This window comes from Tenrec ecaudatus, chromosome 1 (genome assembly GCF_050624435.1).
Source record: "Tenrec ecaudatus isolate mTenEca1 chromosome 1, mTenEca1.hap1, whole genome shotgun sequence".
In the NCBI taxonomy this organism is placed as follows: domain Eukaryota; kingdom Metazoa; phylum Chordata; class Mammalia; order Afrosoricida; family Tenrecidae; genus Tenrec; species Tenrec ecaudatus.
This window is the reverse complement of record NC_134530.1, coordinates 95362588-95384765: the sequence shown is the minus strand read 5'-3', so window position 1 is coordinate 95384765 and position 22178 is coordinate 95362588. Positions and strand designations below refer to the sequence as shown.

The 22178-nt window shown below is 48.1% G+C and overlaps 1 long non-coding RNA gene across 1 annotated transcript in view; it reads right to left on the bottom strand.

Annotated features, from left to right (window-relative positions):
- Window positions 1-18494, bottom strand: part of LOC142436170 (uncharacterized) — a 35567-nt gene extending 17073 nt beyond the window's left edge. Inside the window, exons 1-2 of the long non-coding RNA XR_012781809.1 lie at window positions 18156-18494; window positions 15431-15542 (exon numbers count right to left, since the gene is read on the bottom strand). This is a non-coding gene — a long non-coding RNA (uncharacterized LOC142436170). The remainder of the gene's footprint in view (window positions 1-15430; window positions 15543-18155) is intronic.
- Window positions 18495-22178: the final 3684 nt, after the last annotated feature.

Below are 22178 nucleotides of genomic sequence, written 5' to 3'. Positions count from 1 at the left end.
GATACCTCCTTGGGGGTTGGTCTTTTGACAAGAAGACTGGGAAGAACTGGTCTTTCCCTTATGCCTCTTCACCTTCCTGTTTGTTTGGATTTTGCATCTGGCTTCAGGGTGGCCTTTGTGGCTGCGTTTCCTGGGAGCTGTTGACACCCTGTCATGTTCCTGTGGGCCTTGGATCCACACAATTCTGCACCCAGTGGCCTCTGATTTCCCAGCATCCTTCTTTGTCTTCCTGCTTCAAATTGGCCAGTAGCTACATGAGTCTGAAAGGGGCTATAGGTAGCATTGGAACCTTGACCTTGAGTTGGACTGGACTGGGCTACTGTCTTGATATGAAATCATTAATATTAAAGCTATTTTTTCCAATCATTTTATTGGGGGCTCATACAACTCTTATCACAATCCATACATCCATCTATGTGTCAAGCACATTTGTACATATGTTGCCATCATCATTCTCAAAACATTTGCTTTCTATTTGAGCCCTAGGTTTCAGCTCCTTGTTTCCCCCCCCTTCCCGTTCTCCCCTCCCCCATAAGCTCTTGATAAATTTATAAATTATTATTATTTTGTCATATATTACACCATCCAACGTCTCCCTTCACCCACTTCTCCACTGTCTCCCAGGGAAGATGTTATATGTAGATCCTTGTAATCTGTTCCCCATTTCTCCCTCACCTTCCCTCCACCCTCCCGGTATTGCCACTCGTACCACTGGTCCTGAAAGGATCATCTGTCCTGAATTCCCTGTGTTTCCAGTTCCTATCTATAGCAGTGTACATCCTCTGGTCCAGCCGGATTAGTAAGGTAGAATTGAGATCATGATAGTCGGGGGAGGAAGCTTTCAAGAACTAGAGTAAAATTGTATGTTTCACCATTGCTCCACTGCACTCTAACTGGCTCGTCTCCTCCCTGCGACCCTTCTGCAAGGGTATGTCCAATTTCCCACAGATGGGCCCTGGGTCCTCACTCCACACTCTCCCTCATTCACAAGCTATGATTTTTTTTTTTTTGGTCTTTTATGACTGATACCTGATCTCCTCGATGCCTTGTGATCTCACAGGCTGGTGTGCTTCTTCCACGTGGGTTTTGTTGTTCCTCAGTTAGATGGCCCATTGTTTATCTTCCAGCCTATAAGACCCCAGATTCTATATCTTTTGAGAGCTGGGTACCATCAACTTTCTTTACCACATTTGCTTATGTACCCGTAAAGCTATTTCGTATACATATATGAATGTCCTGGTTTTGTTTCCCTAGGAAACTCAGGCTAACACAGCAGGATAGCTTTGGGTCCGCATGAACTTGACAGCACCTAACAACAACAATGGTCATATAATTCAGTGGCATAGTGGTTACTTGATGGGCTGCTAACCAAAAGGTCAGCAGTTCGAAGCCACCAGCCACGAGGTTTTCTATTCCCATAAAGAATTACACAGGGGCAGTTCTAACCTGTCCTACAGGCTCGCTATGAATTAGCATCATCTCAATGGCAGTGAGTGTGAAAAGGGCTGTCCTTGGACTCAATTCCTTTCATTGGCTTGCTCTAGAATGAGTATAGGGATTGTGACTATATTTTGTAGCTACTATGATATACTGGTGAAAGAAAATGATTGTTAAAAGTTGATCTTTCATTTTATATGCCCATTTTTCATTTCTTTCTTTATATTAAAAAAAGTTATTTTATCAATCTATTGATCTGCAACTGACTTTGGGGAAAATGTTGGATAGCCGCAGTAGTGTGAAAGTCATTGAAAAAACTAGTGATAGCAGACCTGAGAATTATCCTGGGAAATTTAACTCCAGAGCCTTAGTTATCCTGAAACCAGGCTGCTGCCCCTGCAGAACCCCCCTCTGCCTTCCAGTGGGAGGGAGGAGACGGGAAAAGGCAAGGGCAGAAGGCGCATAGCTGCTGGGACGCTGGTCTCCTTCCTGTTTACCAATCACACTCGCCTCCTTCCTGCTCCCGGGCCTTCTCTCTGCCCAAGGCATCACCCACGTTGCTCCTTTGCTGCCTCAGATCTGATTCGCGTTGGGTTGCTGTGGAGTAGATTCCAGCTCAAAATAGAATCCAAGGTGTAATGTTTATAGATACAGTCTGCCACATCTTTTTCCTGCAGAGCTGCTGGGGACGATCCAACAACCAGGGGTTTCGTTAGCAGCCAAATACTTAACTGCTGCACCACCAGGCTTCACTGTCCAACATCATAGTCACCAGTCACCTGTGACTATTGACGGTATGAAATGTAATTAGTCTACATCAAGGCATGCTGTGTGAAATACACACCAGATTTCCGACTTGTTTCCCTTCACGAGACCTCTTGAAAGTGGTGAAAAGCAGGGACATTACCTTGAGGACTAGAAAACTCAGAGCCATCTGACATCAGATATTACATGCCTTGCTGTGTATCCTCTAGATAAATCTACCGCACAAGACCTCGTTAGAGTGCTGGACATAAAGGGTGTTACTTTGAGGACTACGGTGCACTTGACCCAAGCCGTTGTATTTTCAACCACCTGAGATGCATGTGAAATATGGACATTGAATAAAAAAGACCCCAAAAGAATTAATGTACTTGGATTATGGTGCTGGCAGAGAATATAGAAAGGACCATGGAATGCGAAAAAAAACAAAAACCCAACAAATCTGTTTTGGAAGAAGTACAACAGCCAGAATACTCCTCAGAGGCAAAGATGGTGAGACTTGGTCTTGCATACTTTGGATATTTAGTGAGGAGAGAGAAGTTTGTCATGCTTGGTAAAGAGGAAGCCCCCTTCCCCCCCAAGATGGACGGACACAGTGGCTGCCACAATGGTGCACACGTAAGGACAACTGTGAGGCTGGCACGGGGCTGGGCAGTGTCTTCTGTTGTATATCGGGTCGCCATGAGCAGGGAACGCCTTGCTGACATCGAGCGAAACGAATCACAGCATTCCTATTAACTTCACCTCTTCTCTTTATTTTCCAAAATGTGGCTACTAGAAAAGTGGTAAGTTCATACGTGGCTTCGTCTGCCCCCAGGGCTCTTTAAATGGTATATTTAGGTGTTGTTGTTTATCATTAGCTTCTCCTGGAATCTAAATGCTATTATGTCAAGGACGGTCTCGAACCTCACTGCCTCGAACAGTGCCTGGCATGAAATAGGTATGTATTCATGTAAGAACTATTGCATGGGTGGATGAATAAGTCAATGAACAAAACCAATTAGACTAAATGCTTTGTCAGGGCCCTTTCATCTTTTCAATGACATCATTTACTATGTGTGACAATTCTCTTAAACACAATTTGTAATGAGTATAATGCACGGATGTTAACTTAGAAGTCTCTAGGTGGCACAAATAGTTAAGCACTCAACTAACAAAGGAGAGGCTGGTCGCTCCAACCCACACAGAGGTGTCTCCGAAGAAAGTCCTGAGGGTCTGCTCCAGAAGGCGCAAGCCAAACCCAAACCCACTGTCATCGAGTTATTCCAAGTCACAGGGCTTCAGAGACTATTAATCTTTATAGGAGCAGACAGCCTTATTATCCCGCTGTGGAGTGGCTGGTGGGTTTGAACTGCTGATTCTGTGGTTAATAGCCAAATGACTAGCCTACAGCACCACCAGGTCTTCCAAAAGGTCATGGCTTTAAAATTTCTATGGAACAGTTCTGCTCTGTCACACATGGTGTTGCCATGTGTTGGAATCAACTGGATGGCAATGATGATGATTAGTTTCTTTTTTAAAAAAAACATTTAAAAAAACACTTTTATTGGGGGCTCGTACATCTCTTATCACAATCCATGCATTCCTCCAATGTGTCTAGCACATTTGCACATATGCCGCCATCATTGTTTTCAAAGCATTCTCTTCCCACTTGATCCCCTGATATCAGCTCCCCATTTCCTCCCTCTCTCTCCCCCACCCATCCTCCCTCACGAATCCTTAATAACTTATAGATTATTTTTCCCTATCTTACATTGTTCTCTGTCACCCCTCACCCACTTTTCCGTTATTCATCCCCCTGGGAGGGGCTTCTAATTGAGCCTTGTGATCAAATCCCCCTTTCTCCCCCCCACCCTCCCCTAATCCTCCTGGTATCTCTACTCTCATTGTTGGCCCTTAGGGGTCTATCTATCCTGGATTCTTTGTGTTGTGGGGCTCTTATCTGTAGCAGTGTGCATCCTCTGGTCTAATCCAATTTGTAAGATAGAATTGAGGTCATGATAGTGGGGTAAAGGACGTACAAAAGACTGGCTGACTGGTTCATCTCTTCTCTGTGACTCCTCTGTGAGGAGATGTCCAATTGTCTACAGATGGGCATTGGGTCTCCACTCCATGGCCCCCTCTCCCATTCACCTTGGGTATGGTTTTATTCTGGGTCTTAGATGCCTAATACCTGATTCCATTGATACCTCATGATCACACAGGCTGGTATGCTTCTTCCATGTGGCCTTTGTTGCTTCTCAGCTAGATGGCCACTTGTTTATCTTCAAGCCTTTAAAACCCCAGATGCTGTATCTTTTGATAGCTGGGCACCATCAGCTTTCTTCACCACATTTGCTTATGCACCCATTTTGTCTTCAGTGATTGTGTCAGGAAGATGAGCAGATGATTATTATTTTCATCCAAGCATACCTCAACTTACTGTACTTCGTTTTCTTGTTTACACAGATAGTGCATTTTTTACAAGCGGAAGATTTGTGGCAACCCTGTTGAGCAAGTCTATGGGCACCAGTGTTTTCCAACAGCATGTGCTTGGGTTGTGCCTCTGTGACACATTTTGGTAATTTCACAATATTTGAACTGTCTTCATGATTATATCTGTTTGGTGACTTTTGATCAATGATTTTCAATGTTACTGTTGTGATTATTTGGGGCTGCTGTGAACCCATATAAAATGTAAAACTTAACTGATAAATGCCGTGTGTGTTCTGCCTGCTGCACAGATCACTCATGCCCCGCTTCCCTCCTCATGCCTTCCTCTTCCCTGATTCACGGCAATATTGACATTGGGTCACCAACTCTACAGTGACCTCCAAGTAAAGGTTCAAGCAAAGGCAAGAGTCGAAAATCTCACTTTAAATCAGATGCTAGAGATGATGACCAACATTAATCGTTTCTCTGATTATCTAGATGATGCTTGCTGATCCAGTAGTGACAGTTTTTTATGAATTTCTGTTGAGATGTAATCCGTACCAAAGAGTACAGTCTTTGATCTACATCAGCAAGTGCTTCAAACTTCACTTTCAGCAACAAGCTGTGTCATCTACAGATTGCCTTGCCCAACCCTGATGCATTTTTTTCTATAGTCTCACATTATGTGCTTAGCAACACACAGACTGAGTAGTACAGTGAAATGATACAACCCTGACACACACCTTTCCTGGTGTCATCCCATGCAGTCCTCCCTCGTTCTGTTCAGGTGCTTGTCTATTGGCCTATGCATAGGTTCTGCCAGAGCACAGTTCAGTTTTATGACATTTCCATTCTTCACAATGAGATTCCCCATCTGTGTCCTCTTCTGAATCCAGCGTGAATTTCAGGCGCTCTGCCCATGTAAGGCTGCAAAAGATTTTTGAATTATCTTCAGTGATATTTTCCTTTGTGCCATGAATGATGTTGTCTGAGTGCCAGGACTCCGTGGATCCTTTCTTAGGAATGGGCATAACTATTGGTCTCTTCCAGTTAGTAGACCAGATGGTTGTCTTCCAAGTGTCTTTGGAAATGTCAGAAGTGAGTATGAAGGAACCGTGCTCCAGGTTAATGAGAGCAGAAGGACTGCAGGTCTACTTCTTTGCAGAAGAAAGTGCAAACGTCAGGAAAAGCAGCAGGTTTCTACTCTTGACGGGAGTGGCCCTCAAGGTCCAGAGTTCCTGCGGTCTCTGTCTGCAGTCTTTGAAGAATTTTCATGCTTGCTTTGTTTGAATTAGCGTTCAATTTCTAAGAAAAAGGTTGATAGTTCAAATCTCTCTGCTTTATGGGAGAAAGGCATGGCAGTCAGCCTTCATTGATTCGATGGCACGCAACCATAACAATAGACAACACATACATTTTGCGTACATTTTAATTGATGCTTTCTTTACATCTCTTTGGACAAGAAGGGACTCCTCCTGCCATTTACCCTCTGCCCCCACCCCCAACTCCCAATAAATGAAAGATTCACAGCCTGGGACACCTTATAAGACAATTCGCAACTCAATCCTACAGACTCGCACCCCCAAACTCACTCCCCATCAAGTTGATTCTGATTCATAGTGACGGGGTAGAGCTGCCTTTGTGAGTTTCCAAGACTGTAACTGTTTTACGCTGATAGGAAGCCTCATCGTTCTCTGGAGGGGCGGCTGGTGGTTTTGAACTGCTGGCCTGGTGGTTAGCAGCCCAACACATACCATTATGCCACCAGAGCTCCTACCGAGCCGCTATGAGTCCGGAAATTAACTTGAGCACAGTGGGTTTGTTCTAACGTGGGCAGGCCTGCCTTGTTGCAAATCTTTCCAGCAGGTTGCTTATGGGACGATCCTTTCCCAGCCTTCCCATCTAGAAGAATAGATTGTAGTTTGGGGGACCGAACTTGCCCATAAAAAAAAAAAATCTGCAAGACTCGCCGAGGTTAGTGCAAAGGAAGGGACTGGGTTGTATGACACGACCCATCCTCCTCTGCCCGCTAGAGGCTGCCGGGACTGTACGCATCAAAACAAGCTGACAGGAAACAAGAGATTGGCTTGGGTTTTTTGACTCCTTCGTTTCTTCTTCTTTTTTTAATCCCAGAAGCCGCTCATTAGTTTATGTTCTACCTTCAAGCTCTCTCTCATCTCTGCAGCATCTGGTCCAGACAGTGCCTGTCTGCACCTTTGGCTGTGGCAATTCTGCTCTCCCCCTTGCCTGTTGCAACAAGCTGCTGTCAGGCAGCAGTCCCACCGCATCCATCAGAGGTTAGGGTTTTGGAGGCAGCTGCCGTCCTTGCTCTCACTGCCTGGCCTGGAATTAGCCTTGGGCCATTATCCTCCGCCCCTTTGAGGACAGAGACCCTCTGTCTGTAGACTCTTTGTTTGGGCTGGCCTCCGAGATTGGTAGAGTATGTGGGAGGAGGGGGTCTCAGGGCATAGCAGGCAGGCTGGGAATTCATATGTACTCCAGGTGTTGTCTGTGGACTGAAACACAGTCTCTGGTACACACCATACCTTGACACGAAACCAATCTCATACTGTTGACTCCAACTCACAGCGGTCCTGCCCCCGTGGGGTTTCCAAGGCCATCAATCTGGAGGCAAGCAGACTGCTTCATCTGTCGCCCTTGGAGCAGCTGTTAAGTTTGAACCCCTGACCTTTTTGATTAGTAGCCAAGCATTTTAACCACAGTGTCGCTAAGCCTCCCTATAGCTGTGTCCCCAACCTAACCCACGGCCATCGAGTCCATCCCAACCCCTAGTGATTAGGTCTTGTTTAGAAAAGTAGAAGGCATTTGTCTGTATTACTTTAGAAATGTGTGGTCTGTATTGGAATCAATAGACCTGAATGGAACAAACAGTATGCCTCAGGTTCTGCCTACTCAAAAGCTGGCTACTTCTGGGCGTCTTATCAACTGGTGCGTGGGAAGGGAGTTCAGAGAACACCAAAGTTAATGATTTTCAAAATTTTACCTGTAATATCTTTTTTTTTTTCCAAGCTAAGTTCCAATTAGGAAAAAAGCAGAGAGCAACAGAAAGGCCTGGGCTCTCTCTGTTTAAGCAGGGTTCCTACGCCCATAAACAGTTAAAGTCTTGGAAATCCATAGGGACAGTTCTATGCCACCCTATCGGGTTGCCATGAATTGGGATCAACTTGATGGCAGTGAATTTTTTTTAAATGTGTGGGCTCCCAGTCAGTTGCAGATCTGGATAGAAGTGCCATATTATACGTCCTCCACAAACGTCTGCAGGGCCCCGGGTCTGCCCAGTGCTGCCACGTCGTCCACTGGGGACATTATCCACTGATTCTTCAAACATTGACAAAATACAATTTTGAATTTTCCAAGCAGTCCTGTGGAAAGCAGGCCTGAGAAGCTACATCTCTAAGAAGTTGTTGTTGGAGTTGATCTTCCACTCCAGGTCGTTATTGTTACAGAGAGCCCTTGCAGAAGGGATGGAAGTGTGTTTGCCTATGTTAATTCATTTAAATAGCACAAACAAGCCTCTGAGACAGGGACTATGACTTGCCTTGGCTTGTAAGTAAGAAAACTAAGGCAGGGAGCAGTTAACTAATTTGCATATCTAGTAAGTGGTACCATGCTGGGATTTGACCCAGATTGTCTAGAACCAGAGTCTTTGAGATTAACCACTAAGCTATACTGCTCAAAGGAGCCCTTCTGGCATAGTGGTGACACAGTGGGCTGCTAACTGCAAAGTCAGCAGTTCGAAACCACCAGCCACTGTAGGAGAAAGATGAGGCTTTCTACTCCTGTGAAGAGTTACAGTTTCGGAAATTCACAGGAGCAGCTCCCCCTGTCCTGTAGAGCTGCTATGAGTCAGGGGGTTGTTGGTTTTTTCACTGCTCCGAATGTTGAGAGAGCAGAAAAGATTTAGTTGAATTCAGTTCAGTGCTCTGGCTCACTGCGAGGGAAGGCTGGGTGAGCCGGGACTGTCCCATGCACAGCTTTGCAGGCCTCCTCCCTAGGTGTCTACCACATTCCCAATGCTAAGCACTCTGCACAGCTATTAGCTATGGGTGACTGAAGTGAGATCAAACCCTGGGGACACCCCTGTGTGTCAGAGTAGAACTGTTGTGCCCCACAGGATTTCCAGAAGCAGATCGCCAGACCTTTCTTCCTAGGCACTTCTGGGTGAACTTGAACCTTCAACCTTTTGGCTCATGGCTGATCTCATCCAACTGCACCACCCAGGGGACTCAGCAGATGGAGCCCGGTGGTGCTGTTGCATAGCATTAGAATGCTAAACGCAAGGCCAGCAGTTCAAACCCACTTGGCACTCCTTGGGAGAAAGATAAAGCTCCTGAAATGATTTATTGCTCTGGAAACCCAATACAGAAATTCACTCCATGGGATGAGTTTTCGGGGACTTGGCACAGCTATTAGTTTGACCCAGTAGCTATTAGTTTGACCCAGTCCCCGACCCTGCCCTGTATGGACAGCAGCATCCCCTCTGACATCATTAATCCCTGTTGCCCTCACTGCTCTCACTGACTAGGGCCTGCATTTGCTTTAAGACCTTTGCTTCTGCTGCAACTGCTAAAGCAAGCTGGCTTCTTGCCTCCCTGGTTCATGCTTTGCCCATGCCACCTGCGAAGGAGGCGGAAGAACCAGGGAGGTGGAGTAGCCAGGTGTGGCCTGGCTTCCTGCCGCCACGCCCAAGCCCTTCTGCTTTCTCCTTCAACCTCTTCCTCCTTGGAAGTCTCTGTCCACTGCCTGCCTGTCCCCCATCCACACACTGCATCCTGGGGGTCCTTTCTTGCCTTCCCCGGCTCACTCCTCTCACCAAGGACTTCAGCATTCTCTCCTGCCTGCAGTGACCATCAAAGTTCAGGCCCTTTAACCCCCGCTACACCATGGCTTCTTGGTTCTTCAACCACCTCACACCGATGCTTTTTTCCTCCCTCCCCCCCCCCCCCCACTCTCTGCTACCCTCCCCTGGCCATGCCCCTTACTGTTGGACACAGTACAGGAGCTCCACCTCCGAATTTTCCAATGATGCCTTCCACTGTCTGTCTCTGTCTTCCCAGGGCGACGTTTTTGGCAGGCTCGCGAAGGCCTTCAATTATTATTGGCCTACCACTTTCTCATCCGTCACCCGGCTTTCACGTTTCTCTGCTTAGGTTCATCATCTGTTTGCACACTCAGGACCCCTGCTAGCGGAGTGGATTAAGGGGTGGACTGCTAACTGGAAGGTCTCCTGGTGGAAACCAGCAGTTGCTCCTGGAGAAAGGCGAGGGGGAAGATCTACCGTCTTGGCAACCAGGTGGAGCCGTCCTGTTGTGTCCTATAAGGTCACTGCGTGCTGACATGGAACCAGCAGCATGGGCGTGGGCGGTTTGCGGTCTCTCGTACTCACCCCCCTGCACACTGCCCTACACTCTCCCTCCCACAAGCTCACCTGCCCTGTCCCCACCTCCCAGCTATCAGGGCTGCCCTCCAGTAGCTGCATAGTGCTGGAGAATCCACTGATGGATGGGGCTGGGGGCTTCTTCTTACACCCATGGGCAGAAATCTCAAGCGGGCGCTCACTCCTGGCTGACAAACACGTCCTCTGTCTCTGTCATTATTGCCCACTCTTTCCACAAATCTGGCCACACCTTCTGCTCTGCCTCACACTGGGTGGGTTCGAACCACCAACCTCTAAGTTAGCAGCTGAGCACCTAACCACTGCCCCCTAGGCTTCCTGTCTGTAAACGCGGGAATGCCGAACAGATGACGAGTTCTAACAGGGCTCCTGCAGGTAGAGCACCTTCCCTGGTGCCCAAAGACCCAGGTAAGTCCCCAGAACGGCCTCCTCCAGGATTCTCGCAGTTCCTCTCCCCGAGGACCCGAGTCAGCAGTGCGTTGTCCACCTCGCGGGCAGCGGCGTTGGGCAGCCTTCAGTCCGAGCCTTCGAGCAGGGGGCACTGACAAGCAGCCCCGGAGGCTGGGGCCGGACGCGAGCAAGCAGGGCTGAGTCCCAGAAGGAGGCAAACAAGTTCTGTTCCTGTTTTTGAGCCACGGGGAAAGGCGCGGCTCTATTTTTAGCGCAGGGACGTTTGGGTTCTGGAGAGGGCACGGGGCGTGTTCGCTGCATTACGTTTTAACATCAGACAATTCCCCGGGGGAAGGGATCTCTTTCAGGTTGTTTGTCTTCTTCCAAGGGTGTTTTCTTGTTTTCTTTGGGGTCTCTTTCTTCCCCGCCCCCTCCCAAGTTGAGATGCTCAGGCTTACAGGGCAGCAAGCACACAACTGTAACCTAATAATAACAAGGCCTTTGTTCTGTGGAGTTTCCATGATGTATCCCAAAAACAGGAGAGGGGAAAAAAAGTCCTAAGTATAGCATTGCTTTCACTTGAGTAAGTTGTGCTTCTAGGGGGAAAATATTTTTGCGATGATCCCAATTTGTACCTCAGAGAAAATAAACTTTGCAAGCCTGTGGGGTGATTCAAACATGAGGCGATGGGAGGACAGACGATCCGTGGAATGTTTCTGGAGCCGCTTCAGGTGCCGGCCGGCGACTGCGGCTGAGGCCAACAGGCAGGAGCAGCTGGGGGACTCGCGGGACATGTTGGGGAATCGGAGGACCAGTGCGTGCGGGTCATTTGGGGTTAAGAAGCTGAGCCAGAAAGCATCCTGCCGGGACGCACCAAATGACAGCCTCCAGCCTCGGACCTAACACGCCCCTATGAAGCAGGAGCTGAGCCCCTGCCACGGATGTGCCCCTGGGGATGCATAAAGGGACATGATCGGTCCGGCCCTGTCCTCGGGAAGATGTCTTCATTTCCTCCTGCCGCCATGACAGCATGCCAGCAACAGGTGGTTGGGGAGAAGAGAACTGTATTGTTTCACGCTTCAAGAGGCTAGGTGTACAAACTCAGGGTAGCAGCAGGGCCAGGCTCTCTCCCAAGGCGCCGAAGGAAAATTCTTTCCCCGTCTCTTCTGGACTCTGGTTGCCTCAGGCATTCCACAGATGGCAGCTGTAACACGACTCTGGTCACGGGGCTGTGTTTTGCCTTTGTCTTTCGGTCTCTCCTCTTTTATAAGAACACCGTTTGGATTGGAATAGAACCCACTCTGGGTGAAAAGAGGAAGCTTTCTACTCCCATAAAGAGTGACAGTCTCAGAAACCCATAGGAGCAGTTCTGCCAGGTCCTATAGGGTCGCTGTGAGTTGAGATCAACTCGGTAGCAGTGAGTGTGGTTCCGTGTTGCTTAGGTTTTAGAGCCCACTCAATGCCTCCATTCGACTTCCTATTCATTTAACTCATCACATCTTCAAAGGCTCTTCTCTGGCAAGGTCACGGGCACCTGTGATGAGGACTTCAACATTATCTTTGGGTGGGGGGTGGGTCAGATACCTTCAATCCATGGAGTCCCTTGGTGCTGCAAAAAGATTAATGAGCTCCCAGCTAACCAGAATGTTGGCAGTTTGAGTCCACCCAGGAAGAAAGGTCTGGCAATCTGCTTCTGAGAAATCAACTCTAGAAAACTGTGTGAGCACAGTGCTAATCTAACACACATGGTACCCCTGTGAGTCTGCGTCCACTCCACACAAAGGGCTTATTCCATCCATGAGAGGTGCTGACCGCTCCGTAATGGTAGACGAGAAGAGTGCGAAGATGCTCCAACAAGGGGAGGTCCTTCTGGACCAGTTCTACACATGGCAACTTGCTCCGTTTCCCCAGCGTTTCAGGAGCTTCATCTCTGGCACGAGGCTGAGCCTTCGTGATAAAGAAGGAGGGTCAACTATGTGGCCATGGGGGCAAACCAAACACACAATCAGCCAGCAGCGCTGCTTCCTTCCCAGGCTCTGGAGGGAAGGAATAACCCCAGGGAAGCGGGAAGCAGGGGCCCCACAAATAAGGAGTCCCAAGGAAAGAGGGAGACCCTGGGAAGTCCCAGGCTGGTGGCGAAGGGTTCCCGGGTGGCAGCTGTGCACCAGGCAGAGTGGCCACCTGTCCAGATTGGAGGCAGTCCAGTGGCCCCGCCGAGAGAGGATGCTTCAAAAGGATGGAATTGATAAAATACCAAAGTTAGATTTAGAACACATTTAGAAAGGATTCGGAGAACCAAGGATAGGCTGGAGGTTGAATTTGAGGAAAGTATACAGGAAACTAAAGGTTGAAAATGATTTCACAGAAATCAATGATGCAGGAAAAGTAAAAATCCATGTGCTGGGAGACTCTGCTGTGTAAACAGTGATCTGACTAAAATTAAGCTCAATCTCTCTTGGGGTGAAAATGGCGGTGTGGCATGTGTGTGTCTTATAGATGGACTGGGTGGTGAGAAAGTTAAATATCATCTTCTGTGATGCAGTCAATAAAACCAAACACTCCCATTGAGTAGATGCCAACTCCTAGTACAGGGCAGAACTGTCCATTTGGGTTTCCAAAACCATCCCTCCTTATGGGAGTAGAAAGCCCTATCTCTCTCCCTCGGTACCACTGATGATTTTGAACAGTTAACCTTAAGGAATGCAGTCCAGGTGCTGCTTGATACAGTCAATAAATAATGCCTAAAATTAAGACTTGCCGCGCCCCCCCCTCCCTCCCCATCGGTTTATCATCCTGGGATGGCTTGTGTGTTCAGAGGCAGAGCACCCAGTAAGCACAGATTACTTCTGCTTACTTGCTAATCTTTAGTAAAAGAAATAGCACGTTTTCCCATGAGCTTCCTTGTGCTTACCTGCTACTGCTCTGCAGTGAACAGCTTCACATGGGCTTTTAACCACATCAAAAGCTCCCGTGGAACCTTTCGCTAAAGTAAGAAACCACAACTGAGCCCTTGCTTACTTTGCTTCCTGAGTAGTCCCTTCCCATCAGGGACTGCACATTTGAAACGAGGCTTTGATTCTATAGGAAGGTGCTGTGGGGCGGGGAGAGAGACAGATGCTGGCCAGACCCGGAGAAAAAGCTTTGATGTGGTAAAAAGATGTGAGGTTGTTCTCTACCGATTATTCAACAAGCACAAGTGAGCTCTGCTTACCTTGCTTATCGGGTAATCTGACACTGTGCATGTTTCTGTGAGGATGGGAGATATTTCACCTTTATTTCAAATACCAGCAAGATCCCCTCTGGGGGACAGGTCTCAGCAGTGTTTGCTCTCAGACAGACTGGGGAAAAAAGACTGGCAGATGTACGACTGAAAGTTGGCCAAGACGTAACCTCTGGATCCCAACAGAATATTGTCTGATATGCTGGAGAGGGGTCCCCTAGTTGGACTCCCTCACTGCCATAGAGTCAGGCCTCTGTGAGTTTCCAAGACTGTAACTCTTTACAAGAGTAGAAAAACCCATCTTCCCCCCACAGATCGGCTGGTGGCTTTGAACCGCTGCGCTTGTGGATTGCAATCCAGTGTGCAACCACTACGCCATCGGGGCTCCTCCCCTTAGTTGGAAGGCACTCAGACACACGGTGGCCATGACAGTGGGTGCAAGCACACCTGCAATCATGAAGACCACACAGGGTGGGTAGTGCTTTGCTCTCTTGCATCTGAGGTTGCCCTGAATCCCAGTCAACTTGACAGCTATAAACAGAAATAACAATGAACCTGAGAGATATTAAGTCCTGATAGAAGCACTTTATCTCTCTAACATAGAAGTCAATAGCAACAAGGATTGGCGAAACACTTGCAAACGGCTGTGTCTGGTCCTTGGGAACTTGCCACGTGTGGGTTGTGGGAAGGAGCGGGATCCCAAGAGGTATCATTGTCTTCTGTGTCAGGGTCCTCAGAAGGAGCTGACTCTTAAATCCGCGCACATAGAACATTGCTAGACACAAAACCAAGTTTACGATAATGGTTGTGCACGACTCTGGAATGCCTCGCTGTGTTGTTAATAAACATGAAAATCACATGCAGGTCATCTGAGGACCTTGCGGAGAAATGTCTGCCATCACATGGTGCATGGTGTGCCACCACGTGCCGGCCCTTCTGCTGCTCGGGATTGTAGGGTTGGCTTGTTGACAAAACATCATTTGTTTAAAGTGGGAGGGTGGGTAATAAAGCGTCCCCCCCAGGACAGCGAAGGGGTCAAAGGAGAGAGTGCATAGGAAGGGCTTCGCACGGTGCTCAGTAAGGATTAGCAAGTTGTCCCTCACGAGCTGTTCTGCTTGTCCCTGCCTCAGTGACAGATTACTTTGTGTCCAGGTGGCGCCCTCAAAGTGGGAGGAGGCATCTCACACTGGCTGGAATGCTGAGCTCTGTGTGTGGTGGGCAGACACCAGGGCCAGGCCCTGGAGATGATGAACAACAAGATAGACGCAGCAGGAACTTTCTCCATTACTCAATTTACAGACTAGTATTGCATGAGGAAAATAGAAATGAAAAATACACTTCAATCTTGTTAACCCCAGGTGCTTGTCTTACTGTCATTGGTTACTATAGTTTTAGCAGCAGTAGCTATTGGTGGTAGGCCAGGGAGAGATGGGCTGCTAACGGTAAGGTCAGTGGTTTGAAACCAATAGCCACTCTTCTGGAGGAAGCTGGGGCGCTCTACTCTTGTAAAGAGTGACAGTCTTGGAAACTCACAGGGCCAGTTCCACCCTGTTCTCATCGGGCCGCTATGAGACGGCATCGAGGCGATGGCCGTGAGGAAGAGATGGGGCCCTCAGAGCTGGGGGCTTTTAGAACTTCCCTTCTAGCACGTCAGCTCCAGCAGCCCGCTCCACAGGAGAACAAGGGACAGGGTTCCAGCCTTGGAAACCTTCCGAGGTCGATCCACTCTGGCCTATCAGGTCACTGTGAGAATAGACTTTACAGCTATTTCCGTTTGAAAGAGGGAAACCTACCTCCGAACCAGAGGGCTGAAGTTCTGACGCACATGCAAGACTGAAGAAACTTCTAGGCAGCCCAGCAAAGAGAGGGTCAAGAATGTCCGGGCCATCCCTTGCAGAAGGTTTGCTGGAGGAGACAAGCCAGTCAGGGTGCAGTGTAGCAACGATGAAGCATACAACTTTCCTCTATTTCTTAAATGCTTTCTCTCCCCACCTCCCCACCATCATGATCCCAATTCCACCTTACAAGTCTGACTAGACCAGAGGATGTACACTGGCACAGATAGGAACTGGAAACACAGGGAATCCAGGACAGATGATCCCTTCAGGACCAGTGGTGAAAGTGGTGATACCGGGAGGGTAGAGGGAAGGTGGGGTAGAAATGGAGAACCAATTACAAGGATCTACATATAACCTCCTCCCTGGGGGACGGGCAACAGAAAAGTGGGTGAAGGGATACGTCGGACAGTGTAAGATATGACAAAGTAATAATAATTTATAAGTCATCAAGGGTTCATGAGGGACGGGGGAGCAGGGAGGGAGGAGGAAAATGAAGAGCTGATACCAAGGGCTCAAGCAGAAAGCAAATGTTTTGAAAATGATGATGGCAACAAATGTACAAATATGCTTGACGCAGTGGATGTATGTATTGTGATAAGAGTTGTACGAGCCCCCAATAAAATGATTTTTTTAAAAAGAAGAAGGAAAAAAGTCAGATGGTGCTCAGCTATCAAAAAGAATAGAATCTGGGGTTTTAAAGTCTTGACTTAAAAATAGCATCCAAGTGGGGTGTCAGCCAAGTCCACCAGGAAGAAGCACACCTGCCTGTGTGATCCCAAGGTTTATAAATAATAAAATCCAAGACTGGATGAGGGAACTGTATTAGAGGTTAAATTCTGAGCACCTGGCTAGCAGAAGGTGATGGATGACAGCCAAATCCCATTTACAGCGCCCCCACATGGGCTACGCCTCCAGTTAATTCTCTTGGTCCACTTACCAAGGATGTGAACCGTCTTATCCCCAAGCAGTGCATTGGAGAGAGGATGACTGCAGCTACAGCTAGGTAACAAATCAACATCCTTTGTTTCCCTTTTGATCCATCTTTAACTTGTTTGAGCGTCTCCTCTTTTCTGCTACCTTTTGGATTGAGGTTTTTCTGTTTCATTCTGTTGTTGAGAGGGGGTTTTATGATGTTCTTTATTCAGGGTAGGCAAATCTATAAACACAGCAACTAGATGAATAGTTTCTTAAGGCTATGACAGGGGAAGGTGGGGGACAGTGAGGAGCTAATAATAATGGATACAAGAATGAAGAACATGTTCTGAAATTGACTGTGGTCACGAAGGCACAATCCTCTTAAATACATTCAAACCACAGGATTGCGTGACACACGAACTATTGTCACTGAAATTGCTTTTTAAAAGAGTGTCTGAGTGTCACAGCTGTCGCATCCATGTAAGAGTCATGAAAGTATAGAGTACCTCATTATTTTGGGTGGAAAAATTTTGTTTACTGGCTTTAAGTGATTTATTTGAAAAGACTTTTTTCCTGGAATGTATGAGTCAATAAATATTTCATAAATTATTTTTAAAAAATCTATATCACACATTTAAAGGCACCATCTGTGCCTAGCTTTGTGTACACACTACTGACTGCTCCTTTGCACCCGGTGCTTCACAAACAGTCTCACGAGTCGGTCAGTCAGTCGACAAACAGTCAACAAACTGAGGGCCGCGCTGCACACGCGCAGCTCTGGAAGATGCCAATGTATCAGATGAACCAAAGCCCCACGGAAGTAGCTTTGAGTAAAGAGACTCCTCTAGTTTCAAAACATTTTCTTTCTACTTGAGCCCTTGGTATCAGCTCCTCAATTTTTCCCTTCCTCCCCCATGTCCTCTTAATAATTTATAAATTCTTCTTCTCCCCACCCCATGTCTTACACCGACCACTGTCTCCCTTCACCCACTTTTCTGCTGTTCATTCCTTATAATAAGGAACCATTGGGGCGGGAGGGGGGTTGTTTGCTTCTGTTTTTTGTTTGTTTGTTTTTTAATCAGAAGGTAACCTCATCCAGGAGTTCCCGGGTGGGACAAATAGTTAACATAACTTCAGCTGCTAAATAAAAGTCAGAGGTGCCTCAGAAGAAAGGCCTGGTGACCTGTTTCTGAAAAAGTCAAACCATCCATTGAAACCCTACAGAGCACAATTCTGCTCTCACACAAGGTCACCATGAGTCGATAGTAACGTGGCAGCAACTGGTTTGCCTCATCCCAGTTGCCATTTTCATAGAGCACCATTCCATGTGCTGTGTGAGGAGTCGACCTGGGCAAGGGGAGAGGGCAGAAGTCGATCCAGGGCTGATGGACATTCTATACCTCCTATACGTCAGCCTCCACTTCCCCACAACTGTGAGGATGATCAGGATCGCCCCCCTCCCTCCCGCTCAACGAGGAGCTGGTCTTTCTGTCCTCCCACTAAGAAAGCCAAGCACACGCAGACCTTCAGTAAACGTTTGGTGCTTGACTGGTAAGTTAAACAGCCCACTGATTAGTTTATTCAAAGACTCAGACACACCAATTAAAGGAGCTGCCAAACAAAAGCTAGACATACCAGCTGTTTCCCGATAGCTGGTCAGTTGCTTGACCCACAAGACTTGTCAAGCTTAATCATCAGCCAGTAGCTCACAATGACACAGTCTCCGGACAGCTGGGGAGAAAAACAAAAACTTTCTTGTTCAAACCTGATGTTTTCTCGTCTTGGGTTGTTTGTCACCACGGGCCGAGATGGGGATCAGCTGGCACACGGCTCATGCTTTATCTGCTTCCTCCCAGGTTCGCTGGTCCACGTGGCCTCTCTGGGCTTTCCTCGCAAACAGGCGGTGAATCACCACAGAAGGTGGGGGGTGGCACGATCACACTTCCTGCCCTTGGGGACCCATTCCAGACCAGGCAGAGGCAGGCACGCGTCCCCCTGGACCACTGCCCTCCGGAGGGAGAAAACCGTGTATTGGAGAGGACTTGCTCGCCCCAGGCCCCCGGGGACTGAGATGCCATGATCCGACAGTCCAGTGGTGAGCCCCCGTGCCAGCCACGCAGAGGCCGTGTCGACTTCCTCCAGCTTCACAGGGAGGAGAATCCAAGTCCACACATCCCCAAGGCCAGTCGCTCCAGAGCAGAGGCCAGCCATGCCTCCCCCTCCATCCTTGACCCTCGTCTGGCACGCACTGCGCCTCCCACACGACCCCACTCTTCTGCTGGACTCAGTGAATGCCCTGCAATGGCCACGCAGAGCTCACAGGCACTGTGCACGATCAAGGTTTATTAGGGAAGCTAACAGGCCACCACAAGCCAGGATCCGGAAACATTCAAGATGCAGCAATACCTCTCCGCAGCCAGCCACCAAGGCCCTCTGGTCCTCAGCCTCGCAGCCACGTGGGCCCCTGGCCGCTGCCTGGGAGGGGCAGGAAGCCTGCCCACCGCCCTGCCGCACAGGCTCATGGCCCCCGCGCTGCTGGGTGACTCTGTCCCCTGGTCTCCTTGCTTCAGTCCCTGTGGCTGAGCTGTGCCATGCTGTCCACTGCCTCGGCCATGTCATGCAGGGATTTCCAACAGGCTCCGCTGTGGCTTTTCTTCCTTGGGGGTCCCAGGGGTCTCTCTCTTGTCTGCTTCCAAGGTGGCTCGTTTTTATAGCCAGAGGGGTGGCAACTAAAATGGCTCGATCCCTTCTGTGAGCATTTCCTACGGTGCATTTGCCTGATCCCACCCAGTCATGTGAGGGGAATGTTAGAGACAGGCCATAGTAAGAAATTTGACTTCACCACAGCCTCTCACGCAGGAGTTTCCTATGCAGAGTGACTCTGACTTGCAGCCTGGTGGGAAAGATCAGGGAGGCCAGTCAAATGACTCTCTTTGGGTTCGGATTGAATACACCAGAAGCCACTGGTACCCAGTACCGGACCCAGCTGAGAGGTGAGACTGAGCTAGAGCTGGTAACTGAGGTCGGCCACAGGCCGCTGAGGATGCAGAAGTACAGGCTGGAGAGAGAGGGCGAGGGAGAGAGACAGCCAGTGAGAGAGGGAGAAGATGCACAGCATGGTAACTGCTTGTGGCTCTTTTATTTTATTCAGGTAACTTCATTCTCATTGATTGATAGATTTAAATGAACTCATGAATTCAAACATTCAAATTTACATGAATTCAAATAATATTAGAAATGAAAAATTAAGGCTCTCAGTGGCACTGTGAGGATACGGAACATTACTTGTCACCACGGAAAGTTCTATGGTGCAGTACTGGCCTAGGAGACCCGCTAATAGAGAACAGGAGTCTAAGTTAGAAATGTTCAGTTCCCTGCGGCATAGTGTCCTATGCATTGGGCTGCTAGCCACAAGGTCAGTAGTTCAAACCCATCTACTGATCTGAGGGAGGCCAATGAGGCACTGTGCTCCTGTGAAGATTCATAGCCTGAGAAAACCACAGGGCAAGCTCTGCTCTCTCCTACAATGTCGCTATGAGTTGGAAAGCAGTTGATGGCAGCACAACTGAGATTCTGGCTCCCATGAAACCCAGCTCTCCTGCCTGCCCCACAGTCTGTGAGACACTTTGCATCTTTGCAGTAAATCATTGTGCTCCCTCTCCTGGGTGGCTCAAATCCTTTGCTCTTAGCTACTGACCGAAAGCTTGGTGGATTGAACCCACATAGCAGTGCTGGGGAGGAAAGGTCTGGCGACCTGCTTCTGTAAGTGTGAGGGGGTTTCAAGAAACCCATGGGAAAATCCCATGATTTTTAGTTTGATTTGTCTGTGAACTTTACAGCTAAAATAAAATCCTTTGCAAACTCCACGACAAAGTTGTTTCTCTTTTTTAAATCTCTTTCACCACTCCTTTTTTTCTAGCACTAGTTACTTCTGATAATCCCCTGTAATAGAAAGACACTTAGCTAAGGATATGTGCTAATTTTAATAATAGAAGAAAAAACCAACTCACTGCCATTGAGTTGACTCTATGTAGTGGTGGTGTCTGGATCATAACAAACTATGAACAGCCTTGCGAAGCATGGGAATTCCGGAACACTGGATTGTGCTCATGTGGACGTGTATATGGATCAAGAGGCGGTTGTACAAACAGAACAAGGAAATACCATAAATACTGCATGGTCTCACCATACTTATTCAAGTTGTATGCTGAGCAAATCATCTGCGAAGCTGGATTATATGAAGAAGAATGCAGTCTCCAGATTGGAGGAAGGTTTATGAATAATCTGCAAGATGCAGATGACACAATCTGTCTTGCTGAAAGTGGGGAGGGCTTGAAGCACTTGCTGGTGAAGATCAAGGACTTCAGGCTTCAGCATGGATGACAACTCGATGTAAAGAAGACTAAAATCCTGACAACTGAACCAATAGGTAACAACATGGTAAAGAGAAAAGATATAAGTTGCCGAGGATTTTGTCTTGCTTAGACTCACCATCAATTCTCATGGAAACAGCAGTCAAGAGACCAAAAGATGAGTTTGCATTAGGTACCTCTGCTGCACAAGACCTCTTTAAAGTGCAGAAAAGCAGGGAGGTCACTTTGAGAACTAAGGGGCACCTGACCCAAGCAGGATATTGAACCAGGAAGGCCAATGAAGAATCCATGCTTCTGGATTGTGGTGTTGACAAAGAATATTGAAAGTACCCTGGACTGCCAACCGAACCAGCAAATCTGTCTTGGAAGAAGTACGGCCAGAGTGCTCCTTAGAGGCAAGGGTGGCGAGACTTTGTCTTACATACGTTGGACATACTGTGAAGAGAGACCAGTCCCTGAAGGAGGACGTCGTGCTTAGTAAAGGAAGGGAAGAAAGAAATAGAGGAAGGCACTGTGGATTGGCGCAGCGGCTGTAACAATGGCCTCCAGCAGAGAACAATTGTGAGGATGGCGCAGGACAGCTAGTGTTTCCTCCTGCTCTTCATGGGTCGCCATGGGTCAGAACCAACTTGATGGCCCCCAATAACAACAACAACAACATTCATTGGTGGCACCGTCTGACAAATCATTGGACTGCTAACTGCAAGGGCGTCAGTTCAAGTCCCCCAGCCGTTCCCCGGGGAAAGGACGAGACTATTTGCTTTCTTACAGGGTGATAACCTCAAAGCCCCTATGAGAGAGGGGAGAGAGGAGTCGAAATCGACTCAATGGTGGCGTGTTTGTGTTCTACAAATTAAGCTATTCTATGTAGGAACACTGTGCCTTCGTATTTTATATGCATGTTCTTAATTAATCCCCACTTAATATAGGCATTTGAGCTTCATTTATTCGCTGGGGCAAACAGGAAGTTAAGCAAGTTGCCCACAGCCGCAGAGCGGTTACGTGGTGCAGCAGGCATGGCATGGCACTGGTCTTCCGCCTCTGGTGACTGCTGCAGAGAAACCTGGCCTGCCTTCTCACCAGGGAAGCCGACTGTGAAAAGCGGCAGACACCAAAGGCCCCAGGCTACCTTGGATTCAGTATTAGGAACTAGAAATCTGGGATTTCTTTAAAGAAATCCGATTCTGGGACACCGTCTTAGGACAGCTGCTCTTCTTCCAATCATCTCTGCCTGGTGCATTTTTTCCACTAAAGAACAGCAAGTTTGAGAGGTGACAGGGCCGTGGGCTCAGGCCAACCCTGCGGAGAAATGGCCCCTCAGGAGCAAACTGCCATCTCCCTTGAACTCAGAGACCTGCCAGCAAAATTCCCTGATGCTACAACTTTGGTGGGAGAATCTACGTGGTGTCCTGAGC